Raw genomic sequence first — 22672 nt, 5'->3', positions numbered from 1 at the left:
TGTTACCACAGGACAACATGGAACAACAATGGCATTTACCTTCCACAGATCCTGCACAACGCAATACTTGCCATTCGGCTTCTGCAAACCCATGATAGGAGAATTACATGGACTCCCCCTTAGCTCCTCAGGTTCCTTGCTTAATCTTTGAGTCAATCACATGAGTTATTCCGGCACCAGTATCTGGAAACAAATTGTATGGCCGGATTCTTAGAAACTTTACATTTGGTATAATCTTGATTTGGACTGGGTCGACACTTTTGATTAGTCCGATATATCTTTCCCTGCAAAGTCCCAGACTTCAGGTAGCACAGTGTCTCTCAATTCAATGAGTAAATCGTCATTTGTCAGGAGAGGATGCATCCCAACATCTGGCTTCTGTAGGGAAAGTCTGAAAACAACATCTTCATCATTCATATGGCATTCAATTCCTGTAGGTGTGCAATAAATTGAACAAGTCAATTTACAAAGTAAAACACATCCAAGCCTGGGTACCTTGGAGCGACCGCGATGGGAGCCTAGCTGTCTACAATACCTGGGTGTTCAAATCTACCATGATGCATCGGACCTCTTGGAATGTAATGTAGGCAAGGGAGTGAAGGCGGCAAAAGCAACAATGGATTTCTGGAGCACACTCCCACTTTCCGCAGCTGGAAGAGTGGCAGTCCTAAAGATGATAACGTTGCCACGCCTCTTATATTATTTCGGGACACTGCCAGTGTGGATACCATGGGCGATGTTTAAAGAATTGGACTCGATGGTCACTTCCTTTATTTAGGGCACAGGCAGACGGAGAGTAGCACTGTCGTCATTGAGACGCCCTACAGCAGAGGGCGGGCTCGCGGTGCCTGACCTTGAGAGCAATTATCTTGCTGCACAGCTATACTGGCTGATCCAGTGGCTAGCAACAGACCGCAATCCTGACAGAGAATGCTGCCCGGGTGCACCAGATACTGCCAACCTAACAAAAATCCTTTTACGAGTCCGCCGCACCGCGCCAGCAGACACAATTGCAACCAAGGTGGTAATACGCTGTTGGTCCAGATACCTGAGGAAGGTGGGCACTGTGACTCACTATTCCCTTGCCATTCAACTGACAAAGTTGCGGTATCTCCCACAGGGAGAACACTGGGCAGGGTATAAGCGGGACTGAGAGACATGGGAGACCTATACAGAGACTCTGCACTAATACCCTTTGAAGACCTGCAGGCTACATATGACATCCCTGAGGGCCACTTCCTGAAGCATAGGGCCTGACTCGCAAGATTAGGGCATATTAGAGGGGTGGGGGCACGGACCCGTGAGCGCTGGTGGGGTGCATGTAAGTGGCGCTCTCAGTGGGAAGAATTAAAACTGTGTCCTGCCTGTACAAAGCCATACAGGCAGATGCACGGCGGCCACTAGAGCCCCTGAAATTACAATGGGAGGAAGACCTGGGTAAGCAAATACCAGAGAGGGACTGGGAAAAAATTCTAGAACTCGTACCAAAGGCGTCCATGAACGCACGTTTTAAATTAATGAAATATTATATACTGCACAGAGCATATCTAACGCCGGCCCGCATTAGGAGGTACTTTGGTGCGGAATCAGTGGCCTGCCCGAGATGCAGTGAGAGGGAGGCACACATACTCCACATGTTGTGGGACTGCCCCCTACTGCAGACCTTCTGGGGAGACATACGGCAGATAATAGGCGACTTGATTGATAAAGAGCTGCCACAGACACCAGAGCACTTCCTCTTGGGATCGTTTCCACATATGGCCAGGAATAAAGTGACGGGAAAGTTTCAGGACCTTGCGTACGTCCTAGCCAAGAGGGAGATAGCTAGAAACTTGAAGGCCCTGAGAGGCCCACAGATCGCCACCTGGAGAAGGTAACTAGAGAAGTGGGCGGGTGCAGAAAGTAAGCTACTGTTTCGGGAAGCCAGCCAGGGGATTGGTAAGATGGACAGGGCCAAAGCCTCAGAAACCTTAGTGGATGAACTAATAGCTTCTGGACAGGAAGACGTTGAGGAGGTGGACTTCCATGGAGCAGCTGATGCGGCCCTAGGCAGTGGACTGGGAGGGCACTAAACTTAACGCACTCCTACCAGGCCACCACCACACGCGACAGATGAGCCCCACTTGTACGAGCAGCTACTAACAAACTGCCCTTATGGATTACTTGTTCGATTGCAACCCAGGGGAGGAAGGGAGGTGGGGGGAATTGTTTCACTTCTTGAGAACACTGATTGTAAGAATTTACAAATGGTAACTGTTCATCTGACGTGTATGTCACAGACTTACACAACATGAAGTATTGTATGTGGTAATAAGGATTAAATGCCAATAAAAAATGGTTAAAAAAGAAAAACACATCCAAGCAGATTCACTGAACTTGTTCCGCACATTAATTTTTTAACTGTTACTGGTTCTGAAACTGGTGTAGGCAACTTTTTGTTAGTACCTCCTATAACTTGGATACTTTGTCCTGAGAAGGGTAGGTTTGGAACCCCTGCTGTTCTTACAGTGGAGCTTGTGGCACCAGTGTTGACAAGGAATGAGATAGGATTCCCATCCACTTCTCCGTCCACTTAGGGTTCACTTTGGTCTACCTTAAGAGCTGCACCAAGCACACAGCCCTCCTCCCCCTCAGGCACCATCATTCCAATGGGTCCTGGTCACTTTCATCCAACTCAATAAAATATTGCTGTGCTACATTCTAATTTTGGTAAGAATTTTGATTTGCATTGTGCCTTTGTATCTGACCGTTCTGTTGTGGCATAGGAGCTTGGGGTATTTGCATTTCTGTGAGACATTAGAATTCTGCATTCTCTATCCTTGCATCTGCTGAGTCTGTCCCATGTTATTCCCTTGAGACTGTGCATAATCCATGTTCTGCATCTGGTTTCCCACATTATTCAAAACAGACTTACACTTAGGGTCCCAATGTCCAAGCTTACAGCACATGTGCCGTGGAGTTGTCTTTTTCATAAGCAACACCTCAATACCAGTTCTAAGATCCACAGGATTACCAAGACCTCTACGTTGTGACAGGAGTGTTTGCAATTGTAACCCATTAACCTGCATCATTGGCACCTGATTATAACCTCTCTGTGTCTGTACTGTGTTCTTAAACCTCACCTGATTCTGTGCTTTCTGCAGCTCTTTTATCTGGGCAGTCATTAACTTCTCTTTGAGTTTCTTGTGTCTCAAGTCAATATTATCTGCACGATATTTTGCAAAACTCAAAATTCCATCCACTGAGCTACTCTGCCTCCAGAGTATTTGTTGTCCAAACAAGTTAGAAATCCCAGGTCTCAAACCCATAACATCTATGCAAACAAATTGTCCCACATCTCTCTCAGCAATAGAGTCTGATCCACTAGACGGTTTGAAAACCTACACTAAGCTATCATAAAATTCATGTACTGATTCTTTCAGCTCTTGATTCATCCTGCCAATCTGCAACAAATCAATTTCATTCAGGGACATTTTTGTGTTTAAGGGGCATATGTATCAAAGGATTTTGTATTTGCAAACGCTGTGAATCGCAAAAAAACAGCGTTTGCGAATACAAAATCGCAAAAGGAGATGTATGAGGCATTTCAGCCTCACAATCTTAAGGAATCGCTAAATTTGCGATTTCCTAAGTTTGCGTAAGCATTTAAGGAATCGCAAATTGCGATTTCTTAAATGCAATGTAACACGCACCCAAGTTGTGCGATTTCTCCTTAAGAAATCGCAAATTACCACCAACTTCAAGTTGGTGGTAAGTTGCGATTTCTTTGAAATATGCACTTTTTTGCATATTTCAAAGTGCCATGTGGTGCACATACATGCCCTTAGGGCATGTATGTGCGCCATATGTGCACACATGCTGATTTCAGGGGTGCATCAGGGTGTCATCATGACACCCTTGCACCTTTGAAAATATTCTCAATTTGCGATTAGCAAATAGCGATTCGCAAATTGAGCAGTACTTCCCATTCATTGCTATGGGCCTCCTGGCATGAATGGGAAGGTATTCCTTAATTGCGATTTCGTAATTTGCTAATCGCAATTAAGGAATTTTAAAAAATCGCAAAATTTGTGCGATTTTTTAAATACATCCCGTTTTGCAATTCTCAAATAGCGATTCTCAAAAAATCGCTATTTGAGAATTGCAAATGGAGATGATGATACATATGCCCCTAAGTGGGTTATCACCTGTTGGTATTTTCTCATTACTTCTGGAGATTGTGAACTTGTTCTAGGACCCCTTTCTGGTTCTCCCGCTGGCCAATCCATAGTAATCTTCCATTCAGCCCATACATCTACTGGAACAACAATTTCAAATAAAGTATTCAGATCAATTCACAAAACCTTTGAAATCTTTTCCCAAATCATTTAACTTGCCTGCATAGTTTCCACTGGCTATTCTCTCAATTTAGGGAAATTGTAAAGGACATAATATCCTGTCTATTCCATGGTACATGGACATAACCTCCTCTAGGTACTTCTCTCATAGGTAGTAATTGTGCGTCACCTATTCCACCACCAGATCATGTGGTGACTGCATTGTAGCTCACCTCTTTCCTTCTTTTTCAAACATCTGTCTTCCCACTTTTCTCTTTCTTCCAATTTTCTAATTAGTGCCATCAGCTATTTTATCTGTAATTTCTTTCCTGGTGCTCTCATGTTTTCAACAGCTTTGTCAGAAAAGTCCATCCTGCAAGAGCTTTGCAAAATCTTTGACTTTCAGATATCTCCACCATATTTCTGAGCGAATTAAAAAAAAATCCCTCATAAATTGCATTTGCTCATTGCATAACTTTCTAATATAGAAACCATAGGTCATCATCTTGGTAAGTCTCTAACCTTGATGGACTAAATGTTTCCTGAATCATTTCTTCTAATTCAACTTTTGATTAGGTCACATCCATGAGCGGTTTAATTGTCTGAATTGAACTTTGAGCTGAACTTGGACCTGCATCCAAATATGAAGTATGGACTGGATTAGCAACTGAAGGTTGAGGTGGAATGGTATTTATAGATAAAGCTAAACCAAAACTGGATGTTCTTGAGGAGAAATCCCTGATTACACTGTATTATTTAAATGTAAGCGTTCATTTACAAAAATTGTACTCATTCCACGTTGTACATTTAGTACAGACTTATCTGGAACTGAAATACCCATTGCCACATATAGAAGCGTAAAAATTCACACGAGGAAGTCGACTGGGTTTGGAACAATAAAAAGGTGAAAACTTCTGCACCATCCCTTGTGTCAAATCAACGTGTGTCTGCAGCAGCAGCATGATTAGTTGGAATCAGAACTTTGGGTGTGTGAATTAGTGAGTTTACTATCAAATGTGATGAGATTCAATGTACTGTATTTAATCCAGCAAGTACAGTCAAACTTTGAATCGTATTTACATGTAACCCAAACTAGTAAAGGGGTACCATAGGTCCAATAGTAACTGGAACAGTGAAGGCAGCTGGAGTATTTGAATCAGTCAGATTTATAGGAGCTGACATTTCTGTTCTTCCACTCACAGGAGAAATAGGCATCGGTTCCTTTGGTACGTCAGGCATCAAGGGAGCATTCGGTCCCTCAGGTGTACTCATTTGCATTGTGTCTCTATTCGGCAACTCAATTTAAGGTGGTGGGCGACTTAGTAATAAGTCACTCAAAAGTTCATCATCTATGTCACTCTGTTATCTCTCTTTTGCCTTATCAATTTTGTCTGTCTATAAATGCTTCTTATTATCCTTTCTCTTGCCCTCGACTTCACCAACCACTCTCAACACTGGATACAATCATGTCATGTGTATTATATCTGCTCTCCACATTTTCTGTTATGCATTCCAACTAGCTTCTGCATAATAATCCATTATTCTCCAATATGTTCCTTGGTATTTCTCTCTATCTTTCTCTCATGCAGTGTGCTCCCGGGTATGTGAAGCCTCAAGAACTGTGGTTCTAACAGGCTTTTTCATTTTGTATATTCTTTTCCTTACTGTTTTTAAAATCCTCAAACTAAATTTTCCATAACGAGGGAACTGTAATTCCTCACCCTTCACAGTAAGGGTATGCCAGAACCCAAACCAAAAGACATAGATGTAATTTTGTGTCTGTCATGACACTGTTTCCTGGGGTACTCTCGGGTGGTATCTCTTCCACTGTTATGGCAAATGTGGTCTGATCTTTCTTACAAGTTTTTGTAATGACTGGAAAAACTTCATCTTTATTGAGATCTGCATTCACAAACGATTTCTGAAAATCCAAGAAATACTATTCTCCTACAATTCTCCTGTTCGGCATCATCAACCAATGACAGCACAACTCTTAGGACATAGTTACCCAATCCCAGGACGAATTTAAACAAACTGAACAATCACAGCGTACCACACTGTGACATCAAACTCACTCCTTGCAGCAGCTCACCCTCCTTCACAATTTCTCCTGCGTGTTTTTCTTTAAAAAGTACAATACAATGCAAGAAAAAAATAAACTGTCCACTCCACTAAAGTATATTTGTACTCACAAGGTGACTAAACTTTCTACACTCTTTTGCCACAATGGAACCATGTCAAGTGGGATTTTACCCTTAAATGATGCATTTGTTCCCCATGCTCCTAAATCAACCGTACCAATCATTTATCACTAACACACATAGAGAACACTTACCAATGTGTTGTTGATGATGCCTCACGATCAACATCACAAACCAGCAGACAACTTACTCAGTTTCTTCTACACTGAGAAAACCCGTAGGTAAATATCTCGAGATCTTAGGTCACAATGGACCTGTTTACAACTTCAACTTTGCATTAAATCGTCACACTCATACATGGACTTTAACCCTTTTGTTCCACTCAATAACACAACTGAGATGCTGAAAACCTTCTTGAGATACCTACTAGGTCAGGTGAGTTATTGCTCACAAGTTAAACCCTGGAAAAATAGTATTCCCACTTCTTCATATATTAATAAACCAGCAAAATCCCCAGGTTTAATAAAAGATCAAAATAGTTCCATCTCTGCATATAATATTAAACTAGGGAAAGCAACAGAAATTCAGGTCCATCTTCAGAAACTGAAGTTGTGTGTTCTGCCTGAAGATTTAATGTCTACAGTCAATCAAGTAGCTTGTAGAGCGTGACTACTCCCCCATAAGGTTATCAAGGCACTGGGGGGGGGGGGGGTGACTGCAGATCTGTTGCAAGGCACTGTGGTTCAGTCAAAGAGCCAGGTCTTACGGTCCTCTCTAAATTGGAGCAGTGACAGTGATTGCCTTAGGGAGAGAGGCAGGGTGTGCCAGGTCTTTGTGACAAAGTAGGAGAAGGATCTTCCCCCAGCCGTAGTCTTGTGGATATGTGGGATGGCGGCTAGGGCCAGTTGAGCAGAGCTGGTATCTCTGGTGGGTATGTGGAATGAGAGGCAGTGGTTGAGGTATGCAGGATCCGTGTCATGTAGGACTTGGCAGGCATGTATCAGGAGCTTGAAGGTGACCCTTTTGTTGACTGGGAGCCAGCGGAGGTCCCTCAGGTGGCTGGTGATGTGACTGCGGAGGGGGGATGGTGAGGATGACTCTGGCAGAGGTGTTCTGGATGATCTGCAGTTTCTTGAGGAGTTTCTGGGTGATGCTGGCGTATAGTGCCTTGCCATAGTCAAATCTGCTGCTAATGAATGCGTGTGTGACCCTCTTTATGGACTTGGTGGGGATCCACTTGAAGATCTTTCGGAGCAGGCTTAGCATGAGGAAGCAGTAAAGGCATTAGTCATCTCTCACTTAGACGAAGGGCAATGCTATTATCACAAGTCTACCCCATGTTTTATACAATGGCATGGCTAGTGAGATTTAGAAATCAGACCAGATAACCTATAGTTTGAGAGACCTCACCTGGCTACCTTTGGAGACCAGATTACAGTTCAAGACATGATGCCATTACCCTTGGATGCTCCAGCTGCTTGAAAGACAAATGTATTTTATCAGGAAGGGACAGTAATACTAGGACCTAATCCTGTATTAAACTAGAGCATTCCCTAAAGTAAAGAAGACTTAAACAAATAATTAAGATCCAAAGAGTCCCTATTCTTGTTTAGGAAAATGAACCTGTAAACTTTAAAATACCATTGAAAATCCAGTTTTTACCTTCACAGAATTATTCATCAGCATCCTACCTCTATCCTTTTATTCTGGCCTTTCTTTGTACTTATCCTGTCAGTACTTCCAAACAGCGCTTCTGTAGTACATCCGGTTCAATGTTAATTACTCTACAACATGCATAAGGCTAGGTCTATTTGGTATAAATTCATGAAATAAATAAATAAAAATATAAAGAGTCTTTGATCACCAGTGTGTCAGTCACACCTCTTCTGGCTTGCTGCTTGTGAGGACTTTGAGTATTAGTTAAGGGGGGTGACTACCCACTTCAAGTAATAATCACAACCATTGTCAGCAATAAAAACACATAAGTCACTACATAAACCAGAGAGCAACCGCCTGGTATCTATAGCACAGGGCAAACAGGCTTAGAGGCAATGTGTAAAATATGTATAGAGTACCAAACAGATATAAAGTCAAAGCACAACACAAAAAGCCAATAAGGGAAACCAGAGTTATGCATTTTTAAAGTTTACTTCTAAAAAGAGCTCCAAAAATCATTAAGTGACAACTATGTTCAGCTGATTGTGCTTAACTGGTCCCTATGTGCAGGTTAAGGCCAGCAAGATTGAGAACCGATCAGATACAGAATCAAGGACTTTGGACTTAGGGCCTGGTTTAATTCATGGCAACGGAGTATCCTTGGTGCCAAGAATATGGTCTGCCTGACAAATTTAGATGCGGATGGTCCTTTTGTTTAATCACGAGGGAGACTATTCCATCTCTGCCGTGATTAAATCCCTATGACGGGTTTGCGTATTAAGTTCCATAAGTGGCAGATCAGTAATTTAACCCACCTAATTTAGATGAGTGGAATTATAGGATAGTTTTCACTGCCTGTCATCGTCAGGAAAACCTTGGCAGTAAGGGGAAGTGAAAACTGTAAATGCTCTCCTTGCCATGGATGAGGACCTCAATGGTGATTGGAAAATTTTATTTTTGAAAATACAAAAGAAAACCGTTTGGTGCAAGGCTCCGTCATGTTGACGAAGCAGTGCAGCAAAGTTCACAAAGCATTGATAGGAACCTCCATAGAGGCAGTTCCTGCCAATGCTTTAAGAAATTACCACCTGCTTGGTAGACATTTCTCGATTTGTTGTGTACCACCTCCGTCAGGGTGATGGAGACTTTTTATCCATTGCCCTGATGGACAAATGGGCCACCTGCCATCATACAAATTAGGCCCTTAGTCTCTGAAATTGAAATTGAAAAAAGTATTCAGTGGCATAAGGCAGCAGGCTGTGGCAAGGAGGGCTAAATAATGTTGGATAGCCATTGAAAAAGGTCCTAGAGAAGTCATTGACCTTTGGAGAGAAAGCTCCAGGTGGGAGGAATTTTAATTTCATGCTGAGAGAAGGTCCCTGTCAATCTGGATACTTTCTGCTCCTCACCGAGTGGACATTTTTATGTTTGGACATAGTCACATTTTTTATGGGGTTTTGATTTTTTTCAGTGCTGCAAGGGTGCAGGCTGTAGCCAAACAGGGCTTCACGAGGCTGGATTCAATCTCAGCAAAACCCTGCTAAAAAGGATTTTGTGCTGTGGAAAAGTTGTACTTGGGAGCAACCTGAATCTTTGGCCAAGGTAAAACACATCTTTGTCGGATCAGCTTGGCAGGTTGGCCCCATTCCGCTGGAAGTTCTTAGAGCCAAAGTGTTTCTAAGCTTCAGGTTTTTGGAGATAATAGGAGGAATACACTTTGACACCGGCCAAGGGGCCAGGACTTTAGGGACAGCACTTGGGGACCCAGAATCACGGAAGTAGAGGTCAGTAGCCGGTCCATGGCAGATCCAGTTGGGACTGGTCATTTAGGCAGTAGCAGAAAAGTCCTGCTTGTAGCATGTTGTGTGCCTGCAGATTGAAGAGGAGATCAGCCTTATGACCTTTGGATTCCACTTCTTTGTCCTGGGTACAAAAGGGAAAGTAGGTCCAGAGTCATCTCAGGTCACAGAATGAGGCCAAATCCTCTTCTGTTGATAACAGGTCTGAAAAGTGTCCAGAGGAGGGTATTATGGATGTCACTTATGTTCCTGACTCTAGCCTGTGGGTGAAGGAAACTGTGCCTCCCTAACCAATGCAATAAATGTTCCCAGCAGTAAGCTTATCCACTATGCAGCATTCCCTGTATGCCCTATGGCAAACAGTTCCACAATACTCTCTTTAGCTAAAACCAACATGGAAGGTTCCCTCCCTCTGGGATTGGTGCCTGCCTGGATGGGGGGACAAAGGAAAGGGGCAGGCCTGCTGTCAGCTAACAATTTCTCATGACAGCGGAGGTCTCTTTGAAATGATTCTACTTCCTGGAACCAGACATCAGGCCATCCTGTCAAGATGAGATAACACCTCCCCAAAGCTAATACCATTTTAGTGTGTACTGGTAACAATTTCACATCTCATCTAGGGGGCTATTCAGCAGCTAGGTGGCAGCTGGCTAAGCCAATAGGCTTCCATGTGCTTTAGTCAGGGAAGAGGTAACTTTCGAAAGTACATTTTCCAAAATATTTAATGTAAATCCAACTTCACCAGCGTATCGAGCTTGTAATAAATATTTCAAGAACTCCAAGAACGAAATGTGCAGGGATTTCCCATTTGGAGATTGTTGAAAAGTCATCCTGTGCCCTGGGCACACCCAACTTTTTGCTGACTCCTTCTGGTGGTACGTGACTGTGACTGACTCTGGGCTCTGCCTAACCAGGCCCAGGGCCAGTGTTATGCTGAAAGAGACACATTAGAATATAGTTAAAACACCTACATACACTAGGGTACATAATGGTATGGTGGGGTACCCATGTGATTGGCATGACCTACCCTAAGCCCCTAGTATATAATCGGGCAGGGGGATTGAAACTACCTAGAAGTCCGTAGTGCCCTGGGGCATAGCAGTTTAGAGGCCAGCAGCTCTTTTTGCATCTGCATGTGTGCACTGCTGAGGCCTGAGGTCAGTTTAAAAGCAGCACTGGGTGCCAGGACTGCTTTTAAAAAGTAAATTGTGCCCAAACTCAACTTTGGTGTTTGGGGTGCTTAAAACTTGATAACCTGCAATGTTGTGACATCTTAGGGACCCCAGGGCATCCCCTAGGTATCCCAGGGGTGGGGGGTCAGGTATTTATAAGGTAAAACCTTATAAAATGAGTTTTTATATGCCTGGGTAAAGTGAAATTTCACATTTCACTCCCCACATTGTGGTACAGTGCTACTCAAATTCAACTTTGATGCTAGGAGCACTGTGGAGGGAGGATCCACAATATTGCTACAAATTCAGAACCCCTAAAGTCTCCCCTAGTTGCACATGGGGTGGGGTTCCTGTAGATTTAATACAAGTACTTATAAAATATATTTTTGTAAGTCCTGGTGCTGGAAAAATGGCCCAAGTCATTTTTCCCATTGCAAATCCCCTGCTACATAGGTTAACATGGTAGGAAGTTATTGATTAATAACTATGGATAGGAGAGGGCTAGACATGCCATTCAAAGACTTCCCAGGATGGTATTATTAAATCCAACAATATCATATTGTTGATTTTCTCCTAAAGCGCACATACAAGAAGTTATAAGACCTTCTTGTTTGCAAGTCCAAATTCAGCCTTCCAGTGGTCTGTCCTGATTGGTCAGAGTTAAGTGGATTAGCCAGGCTGCCTTGTAGAGGTGATAAAGAGCCCCTGGGGTTGACCAGCTCTGCTGGGAGGGCAGTGTGCTGTTCCATAGGAATGCCGGGCCAGAGGGAGGAGTCGTAAACCATGGTCTTCAAAGAGGAGAGCTGAGACCAGTGTCATTTATGGCTCTGAACTTGCCACCTCAGGCAGATGGTAAGAGTAAGGAAGGTATGACCAGATGCAGGGGGAAAGTCTAAGTAAATTAGCCATCCTAGGGGTGTGTTTAGCCAGCTCTTACCTCCTTGCTGGAAAATCAGCCATTATGGATTTGGAAGATTTGATGCACTCTGGGACAAAATAAGGCCACACTCTACAGGATGTGGTCATAACTTTGAGGAGTTACCCTGCTCCCATTGGTCAGAGGTGACCTCCTGCATGACCCAGAGAACTTGGAACAAGTATCTGAGAGGGGCAGAGCTTCTCAGATCTGCTGCTTGAAACTTACTGAAGCAAGAAGTGCCCTGCTGAGAAGTTTTGCTGTGCAAAGATTTCTAAGGCCTGACCTCTGAAAACTCAACATCTGAAACTACAGCCCTGTGGATTATTTTGCTGAACAGGAAACTAAAGAGTGGACTCCCTGAAAGCTACAGGTTAAAAGAGCTCAATTGGAACATCACCAACTAAATCTACACCATGGAGAACCATCAGTGGATTTGAAAGGGTTTTGTACCAGTGGATTGTGGGAACTGATGTTCTCAACTTTCAAGGACCATCTTGGAGCTTCCAGACCCTTGGAGTAAGTTAGAGACACATTGGGACCAATTGAGGAACTCCAGGAAGAAGTTAAAGAAGTTTGGAGAACTTTGAAGCAACTTTGAAAAAAAGCTCCATCGAGGGACCGACTCAATCTGACCAGCCAGGCCACCTGCCTTCAACCATGAGCCGGCCTAGCCAACCAGGTTTGTCCCGCTAAAAGCTCCATCACTTCAACTTCCAGAGATTGACCAGGGCTAGAAGAACTCTGAAGCCGGCGAACCCTCACCAGATCCGGCTACATGAGGAGCATCGAGAGACCCCACGAGAAAAAGCTCCAAAAAAGTTTCTAAGTCCGCTCGTAGAAAAGGTGACCGGGAGCAACCGTGAGAGCCAAGCCACCTGCCTTCCATCGCGTATCAGCCTGGATTCCTGGGTTGTCCCACTGAAGCAATCTTGAAATATTTTCTAAGTCTGCTCCAGGGAAGTTGACCAGGACCTCGTCACAAGTCAAGCTGGCGAACTCTCACCGGATCCGGACTGGCTGGGAGCTTTGAGGACCCTCTGGAAGAAAAGCTCCAGAAAAGTTTCTAAGTGTGAAGGTAGAAATTGAGACCAGGACCAGCCGGGAGCTGTAGCCACTCAGGGCTCCATTGCGCCCGGCCTGAAACGTTGACTTTGGCCCGGTCTATTGTGAGCAGGTATCACAATATGATGCTATAATCTTCTAAGTGCTATATTTGATTAAATATTTTGAAAATTCATATCTCCGGTTCCCTACGTTGGATTTTTGTCGTTTTGATGTCATTTCAAAGATAAAAATATTTTCTATTGTTATAAATTGGTGTTGGATTTTTATTATGTGTTGTGTCTTAATTATTCACTGAAATTGTGCTCGCAGCCACGTTACCATGGGTTGAGCATAGGAGTAATTTTCCAAGACCTATGCTGAGTCCTATCGTGTGTTAGTGGCCTGATTGCTAGTATCAGACCTTTATTTGCCCCTACCAATAACCCACTTTCCAACAGAGATACCATGACTAAATCTAATATTGTATCCCAATGCTCCAGCCACCCTTGCTACAGTGAAAATAGCTTTAGGGTATGTGTAGCATTAAGCGTTTACATGTCATACTTTTGAATACCATGGACCCTGCCTTTTGGGCAGTAAGGCCTAGTTAGGAGTGGCTTATTAATATTTAAAATAAATGAATAAACTGGCTACAAATGATAGGTGTGCAGTGATGTTTGAACTGTCATTGTGATGGGTGACAGAATGAGTGTGGCAGTTCACTAATGACATTTAAATTACAGGCCCTGAGACCACTTTGTACCATATACTTAGAATGTATAGGTATGTTTAATATTCCAGTTAAGTTTATACCAATTCATCTTGTTGAAAGAGGGAACACAGACACCAAACTACTGGTTAGAATGGGAAAAGTGCACAGAGTTTTAAAGCCAGCAAAAGCGAAGGCCACCATCTGCGGGTACACCATGCACAAGATGGTCTTTTCCAACTTCCTGCCATTTGACGAATTGCACTTTTCCTGCTCCAGTCCTGCAGCTCTGTTCCAGCTCCTCCTCTTCCCCACCTTCTGGTTTGCTTCAGCTCTGCCTGCTCCAACTCCAATTCAGCTCCACGTTTACTCCAGTCCTGCCTGCTCCACCTCAGTTCCAGAACTGCCAGATTCACCTCTGCATCAGGCCTTTCAGCTCCAGCTCTGTCCCACTATTGATCTTACCTAAATCCCAAACTTAAGCTTTGGAAGAATTGCAGCCCAGCATCTTGGAGGTGCAGCCATGCACTATTATGTACATTGTCTCTGTCACTCCTTTTTTACCCAGGATGGATATTGTAGCTTCTGAGCTGAGCTTGAGTATTGGCTTTCAGCTTCTTTTCTTCTATGAGAATGTGTTTTTGTACAATGAATGTGGTTTCAAGGATCTTTGAATACGAAATAAACTCTTTTGTTGTTAAATTGCATTTGGTTGGTACTATTCCTCTTAGGAGGGGGATGTTTCGTAGTTCATAGTGGGGCTATGTTGCCAAAGAGCCTTGAGATATATACGTTTTATTGGTCAAATTATCTCTTAACCGTGGGACTTTTAAGAGTGAAAAATCTAGTTACGGATTTAATTAGGACATTAATTCTTCACAATGTTGTAGTGCAGTTGTGTTGTGGCTTTCACTAAGATTCCAATTAAATAGAATGTAGAAGGTGTGGTTGCTGATTTACTCACTGGGGATTTTCAAACCAGTTTTCTTGGTGGGGCAGGAGTCAGACACCTTGAAGGGAGTGGTGAGTAGAATACATGTGGAGCAGAAGACCAAGTAAAAGTTATAGTAGCGTGGAGGTGTCTAGATGTTTAAGAAGTTCATCTTTAAAACATGTCAGTGCACTCCTGCCGTAAAAAGGAGTCTGGTATGAAAGTCTTTACTAAAGTGACTTTATAGAAAAATTTAATTTACCAATGCCTTTATGATGTTGAAATTATGCATTCTTTGAGGCTATCTATCTCTTGTATTAAATCTCCAGAATGTAATATCTGAATCAAAAACACAAAGTAACCACATATGTGTTCCATTCATTTCGTGACCTGATGAAGGGCATAGCACAGCTGTGCTGGCTGAAACAGTGCTGTGACCAAAGAATGACACATTAAATCTGTTGCAATTTTAGATGACTGATTCTCGAAACTGCTGGCTGAAACCGTGCTGTGTCCATAAGTAATGACAAATTAATATATTGCAATTTTAGATGACTGATTAGGGAAACCCCCACTGTTAGGACTTAAGTTCCAATGTACAACCTGCTGTACTGAATAATTATGTTGAGAAACGAGGATGGCTATACATAAATTTAACTGTAAAAATATAACTCTACATGCGACAGGATGGAGATCGATATGACAGAACTAGGATATAATATGAAGACTACAAAAATGTAAAGATCATGCATTATTAGTTATCCCATGAGAGAATAAAAAATACAACCTGAAGTGGGATATTATTCATGTGATTTGACTGCTCCGAGGTCGTCAAGATTTATTGCATGTTTCAGACAACATGAACAACTCGGATTTAATGGCTGATACAAGATCACTTTTACATTTACATCAAACAAATTATGGGCAAAACTTACTGAGGTGAGATTGTTTCGGAACACTACTGATTAAGAACCTTGCCGTCATTCTGCAACTTGACTAATGTACTTACTATAAGTAGTAGCACAAAATGCCCTTTCACAGAGAGTCACAACAGCTTTTAGCTCATTAATATATGAGTTAGAAATTATTTTGCGACTCCCTTTGTATTGGCAGCAAACGCAGGATTTACGCCTGTGAAGAACATCCTATCTGTATCGCTGCATTCACATTCCCTGAATGTCAACATCTTTTTTACAGCCCCTATCCCTTTAAGGGATAGAGTCTTCGTCCAAAAAATAAATGTTAGCATTCATGAATGACATAATGAGGAGATATAGCTGTCATCTGGAGCACTAGCTGCTCCTGCCAATGTCGTAAGATGAAATTCACAAAGTGGAAACTGTCCCTGGTGGACAGCTTGCACTTTGTGAATGTTTTACCACCCCTTTTAGGCTCTCATGAAAGATTACTTACAAACCGTAGCTACATTGCAAGCTGGCCTGCCAAGTAGAAGGGGGTGCTAAATGCATGCACCCTTTCTATTGTAATTCGCCATATCACTGATGTTATCACTGCAATGTCGTTTTATACTTCCGGCCATTGTTTCTACAGTTTATATCTCTGCAGAATGTTTTGTTTCTATGATAAGGCTCTAGTATTTGCGTGTCCTAATAACATTTTAAGCAATACTGACTATTCATGGCATGCACTATCTATTATGTACATTTTTCTTCAGCAGTTGCTGCAAATGCACATGCACAATTCATCACATTTGTAGATGTTAAATCTCTATATTCCAGAGGCATTTAGGAGCTATGTTGGTCTGATGTTTTACTTGTCTTTGGAATGCTAAGCTAATGCGTTAATTGTTAGTTGTTTTTCCCCTATATTACTATAAAATGTATTTTGTGTGGAATGCACCATTTCCTTACACTGTCTCTTTTGATTCATAATGAATGGGCTGAAAAGAAATATGATGTGTTACAGTCTAAGTGCCATTTTAAATTGTTACGTGTGTTTTTTGTATTGCAGTGTAGGAGCGTAGAAGTGGAAATTGAAACAAACATAGAATTCCAAAGACCACCACTATTTTTTAAGAAAAAACTAAGTGCAAATCGCAAAAAACATTATTCTGAAAAAAAGGTCAAGCAATAAGATAATCAATAAAATATAATATTTGTTTTTGTTTCTTAAATAATTAAAATCCTTGAAAGTGCTTAAAAAAGTTAGCATTTTGAAGTGGAAGGTTTTTAAGACCCTGCACTTAAACATCCTTCTAGTTTTCATTCCTGATGTTCAGCATGGGAAAATGTGTTTGAGATATGCGCTTAGGCCTCTATATAAGTACCTCTTGATTTCCAATGAGGACAATTTTTTAATAAGTGCTTTCATGAAATGTAAAATCTTTCTTTGCGTAGTTTTTTTTAAGTTCAAAAAGATTTTATTGAGAAAAAATATAAGGCATCACATCATTGTACAACAAGTAAAATACAAATCGCACGAAAAAGGAGTTGCAATACAATTAATGAATTGGGTTGAAAGATAAAAGCAAAAATAATAATTAAAATAATGGTGCACATACTGAAGTATCAAATAATAGAGGAACAATTAGGGGTATTTTAGGGGGGTTTTGAAACTTCCTGTTGGGCTGGATGAAGCATAAAAGAACGAAGAGCACTAGCATTTAAATACAATGTAATAGGCGACCATAAATCCAGTCTTTTCGACGCCAAATGTAAAGGGTATACAAAAGATGTATCCAACCTGTGGTTATGGCAAACAGCGTACCACCATGCTCTGTAGGAGATCTTAGAAAAGTCTTTCCAGTTTGCTGTGATCTGGAATGCAATTGCGAGTAGTAAATCAACAATTTTAACATTAGACCAACTGTTCGCCCAACAAGGTGCTAGACTCCCTAGGAAATCATGAGTGTAAGAAAAGGGAAATGCAGTACCAAAAATCAAGTTAATTTGAGACCAAATTCGCTTCCAAAAATGAAGTACAAAAGGACAAGAAAATAACATATGAAATAGATCAGCTTTTTCAGAAGAACAGGTCCAACAAGTATCAGGTAACGTGGTGTAATTTTTGCTCAGAACCTTAGGTGACAACAAGAGTCTATTATACACAAAAAAACAGTGTTTGTGTCGTGTTTGCGGCTCTGGAAGATTTATGTATCTTAATCCATAACTTATCCCATAAAGACACTGACCAAGAGATCATGAAGTCCCGTTCCCAAGCCTCTTCAGTTATAGATTTCTGCCGGACTTTGCCCTCAACATGCAGAAAGTTATACAAAGTGGAAGCTTTGGGAGCTGTGACTAATAGAGTTCGCAGTTGTGATGAGGAGGCTGGGAGATTTGAAGCAATGGGTGCCGCTGTCAAATGAGCCAATGCGTCCAACACAGCTTGTTTGAGAATGAAATACTTGTGCAAGAATGAGGCAGGTAAGTTGAAAGAATGACTGAGTAAGGAAAAGGGTAAAAAATTTGAGTTTGAAAAAAGTTGAGAAATCCAAATGAGGCCTCTTCGGTGCCAAGTCTTCCAGTAAAATGGTTTGTTCCTGATAAGCAAATTCTTATTATGCCATATTGTTGAACCAAGAAATGAGTCAACAGTATTATGGGGAAAAGGGAATAAAGGTGATAAAAGCTTGGAAGTCGTTTTAATAATGGGAGTAGATAGGGTCTGAGGTTTGCGTGAAAAAGAAAGGTATTCATTGAACGAAAAAGGGGATACAAACTGGCGTTCAATTGTGGTCCACATAGGGCAATTCTCTTTAGGATCGAGCAACCAAAAAGAAGCTTGACGTAAAAGGAATGCCTTTTGATATGTCGGGAAATCGGGAAAATTGATTCCGCCTTCAGTTTTGGGACGAGATAGCCTAAGTATTGACATTCGGGGTTTCTTCTTATTCCAAAGAAAAGAAGAAAGAATGGAATTGATCTTCCTGAAGAACTTTGCTGGGATAAGAATTGGGATGTTGGAAATGGTGTAAATAATTATAGGTGATAACATCATTTTAATAGTATCTAGTCGACCCCACCATGATAGAAAGAGGGGGTGCCATTTAGTAGTGAGGTCCTAAATCTTTTGTATGCATTTATCCATGAACAAGGATATTGTATCTGAAAGTGAATGTGTGATATGAAGCCCCAAGTATTTGATATGATTAGGACTCCAAGTAAAATGAGAGGCCATAAAGTCAGGTTTAAAGGTGTATTTTGTTAACGGCAGAATCTCACACTTATCGTTGTTTAATTTATAACCCGAAATACGAGAATAAGCTTGTACTTCCAATAAAAAAGCAGGAATTGAATCAATTGGTTGAGAAATAAAGAGCAAGATGTCGTCTGCATAAGCTGCTAATTTAATATGCGACTGGAGTATTTCAAAACCATGCAAATTGGGATTCTGACGTAATTTTGAAAGGAATGGTTCCAAAGCCAAATTAAAAAGGAAAGGTGAAAGAGGACAGCCTTGACACACCCCCCTCCCTAGATCAAAAAAATGGGGATACCAATCCATTGGCACAGACAGCCGCTCTAGAATTAGAATAGAGAAGAGAGATCAAGGCAATAAAATTGGAACCAAAGCCAAACCATTTGAGAGTATAAAACAGGTATCTCCATTCGAACGCCTTTTCAGCGTCTAAAGGTATAGCAGCAAGACAATCTTTAATACGTGAAGATTTCGATAATACATTAAACACAAGGCGAGTGTTATCAGTTATATAGCGGCCTTTAACAAATCCAGATTGTTCTATCCCTAGGAGATCTGGTAAAAATGAGTCTAATCGTAAGGCTAATGCTTTAGAGAAGATCTTATAGTCAATGTTTACCAAAGAAATAGGCCTATAATTCTTACAATACTTAGAGTCTTTACCCTCCTTGGGAATTAAACAAATTTGAGCATCTGAGAAGGAGCCAGACGAGTGTCCTGACATGGTGAAGAAATGTAGTAGCAAATACAGTTTAGGCAATAAAAGTTTAGAGAAATGGGAATAAAATTCAACAGTGAAACCATCAGGGCCAGGTGCTTTGTCATGTTTGAGAGACTGCAGCGTGGTCATCAATGCTTGCTGTGTTAAATCTAATTCTAGTGAAGATAAATCCGGTAAAGTGCCGTGGGGTTTTTGAATAGTAGAGAAAAATTCCGATAAAGCTTGGTCAGAGGGTTGCGTTTCAGAAGTGTATGGTGTTTTATAAACAATAGAAAATTCGTGCAGAATATCATCATCTTTAAACTTTACATCTAAATTTGCATCATAAATAGAGTCGATGTTTAGTTTATTGTGCTTGACTTTCAGGTAATTAGCCAAAATTCTCCCAGCCTTATTCTTACCCCCATAAAATTTGGCGCTAGATTTTAACAGATAAAGAGAAGCATCCTCCGTAGAGCTCTTGTTAAATTGCATTTTGGCTTTGATCAAAGCATTTAAACAATCTTTTGAATGTTAAGTATATTAGGAGTGCTCCAGTCTCTTGATGTCTTTAAGAAGAATTGCAGTCTGTTTACCTGCAACCTTGCGCTTTCTCGCAACAAAGGATAGTATAAAATCTCTAGCTGAGGCCTTAAAGGCATCCCACAGAGTAGGAAAGGGCATGGAATCAGTTTGATTTATCGCGTAAAATTCCAGGAAGAAATTGGTGAAAGAGGCAGTGAATTTTGGATCTAAAAGAAGGGAATTATTAAAGCGCCATCTCCTTGGGCCTACGGTGTTGGGCAATATGTCAAGACCAATTGAAACTGGGGCATGGTCAGACAATAAAATGGGGCCAATGTCTGCATGAGTGAGAGTCTGTGAAATGTGATGGGAGACAAAAATATAGTCGATTCTTGATTGAGAATGATGAGACGGGGAATAGAAGGTGAATTCCCTGATGGTCGGATTACACAATCGCCATGCATCAAGGAGTTTATGTTGAGTTATGGTGTGGACAAAGGATTTGTGAGGCTTGTTGGGTACAAAAGGAATTTTTGAATTCCTATCGATGAATAAACCAAAAACTTGATTACAGTCACCAGCGAGAATAAAGTTATCGCTGATGCAGAGAGAAATTTGTTTGGCAAGTGTGGGCCAAAAGGAAGGCTCTCCACAAGTAGGGGCATAGACATTTAGAAGAGAGACTGGAACACCCTTAAAAGATAACTTAACATTTATCCATCTACCACAAGTGTCCGATTCCTGAGACAAGAGTGAAAATGAAAGAGATTTGCGACACAGTATCATTACACCATTACGTTTGCCATCACCCGGGGAAAAGAAAACCTCACCAACCCAACCCCTCTGTAACTTCAAGGACTCGACATCTGAAAGGTGAGTTTCTTGTAAAAAGACAATGTCCGCATTCAATTTGGCTAAGTGAGTCAAAACCCGTTGTCTTTTAATGGGAGAATTCAAACCCCTTACGTTCCAGGTAATAAAATTTAAAGACATGACTTAATAGTGGCACAATAAGTGAACCATAGTAAATAAAAACCCAATTCAAACAGAGAAAAATTTAACCTACTAGAAAATGAAAAAACAACAATCAATCCATTTTCAAAAAAGGGGAGGAGACGAGAACTGTGAGGAAAAAGCCGAAGAAAAAGCAAGTTTAATAGATTACTACCAGGAACAAGAAAAATCGTATCTGAGAAGGAGAAAGAATAGAAAAAAGTGGTAATGAGTAGGCAAGTAAGAATGAATAGAGAAAATAAATAAAGAATATAGCCAAAGAAAATATTGAGGACATCAGAGAAGCAAATGTATAAGAGTTGTGGAACAAACTGAAAAAATACAATGAATGTGACACAGAAAACACTAAAGAACAAAATAGAAAACATACCTAAGAAGGGAGGATATGGAGGAGGGGGAGTTGAGACCACAGGGACATACGGGACATCCGAACGTGGACACACAGGAAACCAGGGGTGAACCACGCCATAAGAAGAGAGGATCTATGGGAGCAATGAACAGTCAGTTAAACAGATGAATATTAAAAAACAAAACATATCTTTCAAATTAAATCAAGACCATAACGGAACATAACCTACGAACAACCATCTAAGGGAAGTGAACCATAACAATAGACTATAGGACCAATGCAAAACCTTGGAAGCACTGTCCAGACAATCATTAATGACAAGAAAAAATCAAGTATTAAAGGACGATGAAGAGGCTGAGGAATCCATGTTGACTGGTCTGCAGGAGTTAATGAAGCTCTGTAATCTCACCGGATCTTCATATGTAGTAGTCTTGTTGTTGTAAGTAACCTTGAAGAGGCAAGGATGAAACAGACCATAGCGAGCCCCTAGAGAACGAAGATCGGGTCTCATATTTAAAAATGCTTTACGCCTATTTGCTGTGGCTTTGGCGTAATCTTGAGCAAAAAATACAGTAGAACCAGACCATGTGATTTTTGGGATGGCTTTGGCAGCTGATAACACTTTGATCAAATCCGTATACTCCAAGAAGTACAGGATTACACCTCTCGGCCGCTGCGATAACGAAGCATTAGAAGCAACTCTGCCCAGTCTATGTGCCCTTTGGATATTAAGTGCAGTATCATCTGGTAGGTGAAGCAATTGAGGAAGAAAAGACTTAAAAAAGGAGACAGCGTCCGACCCTTCAAGTCCTTCAACCAAACCATAAATTCGGAGGTTGTTTCGCCGATTACGATTTTCAAGGTCCTCAACTTGGCGCTGGAGCACAGAGACTTGGGAATGCAATTGAGAAACACCTTCGCACGAAGCCTTGAGTGAGGAAACGCTGTGCTCAACTGCCGAGACTCTAGTATCCAACTGTGACCAGTTATCCATAAGGATTTGCAGCTTAACATTAGTCTCCTCCATGAAGGGACGGAGAGCTCTAATTTCCTCTAACAAGAGCTCCATAGAGACTGGTGAGGCAGATTTAGGCGGGGAGGGAGGGTCTTTTTTCAATCGCTTCGTGACAGATTTCCCTGAAACTGCTGAAGGAGGATCCATTTTAGAATCGAGAGCCGGCTGCGTAGATAAAAGTGAATCCTCAAACTTAGAAAATTGCGTAAAGATTCTTGAGT

General features: G+C 41.5%; 1 protein-coding gene across 1 annotated transcript in view; it reads left to right on the top strand.

The window, feature by feature from the left end:
* Positions 1 to 22672, top strand: part of GLRA3 (glycine receptor alpha 3) — a 693846-nt gene that overhangs the window by 368070 nt on the left and 303104 nt on the right. The window lies entirely within an intron of this gene.

Source organism: Triturus cristatus, chromosome 2_2 (assembly GCF_964204655.1).
Source record: "Triturus cristatus chromosome 2_2, aTriCri1.1, whole genome shotgun sequence".
NCBI lineage: Eukaryota > Metazoa > Chordata > Amphibia > Caudata > Salamandridae > Triturus > Triturus cristatus.
Note: the sequence above shows the minus strand (reverse complement) of the source record. Positions and strands in the feature narration are given on the sequence as shown.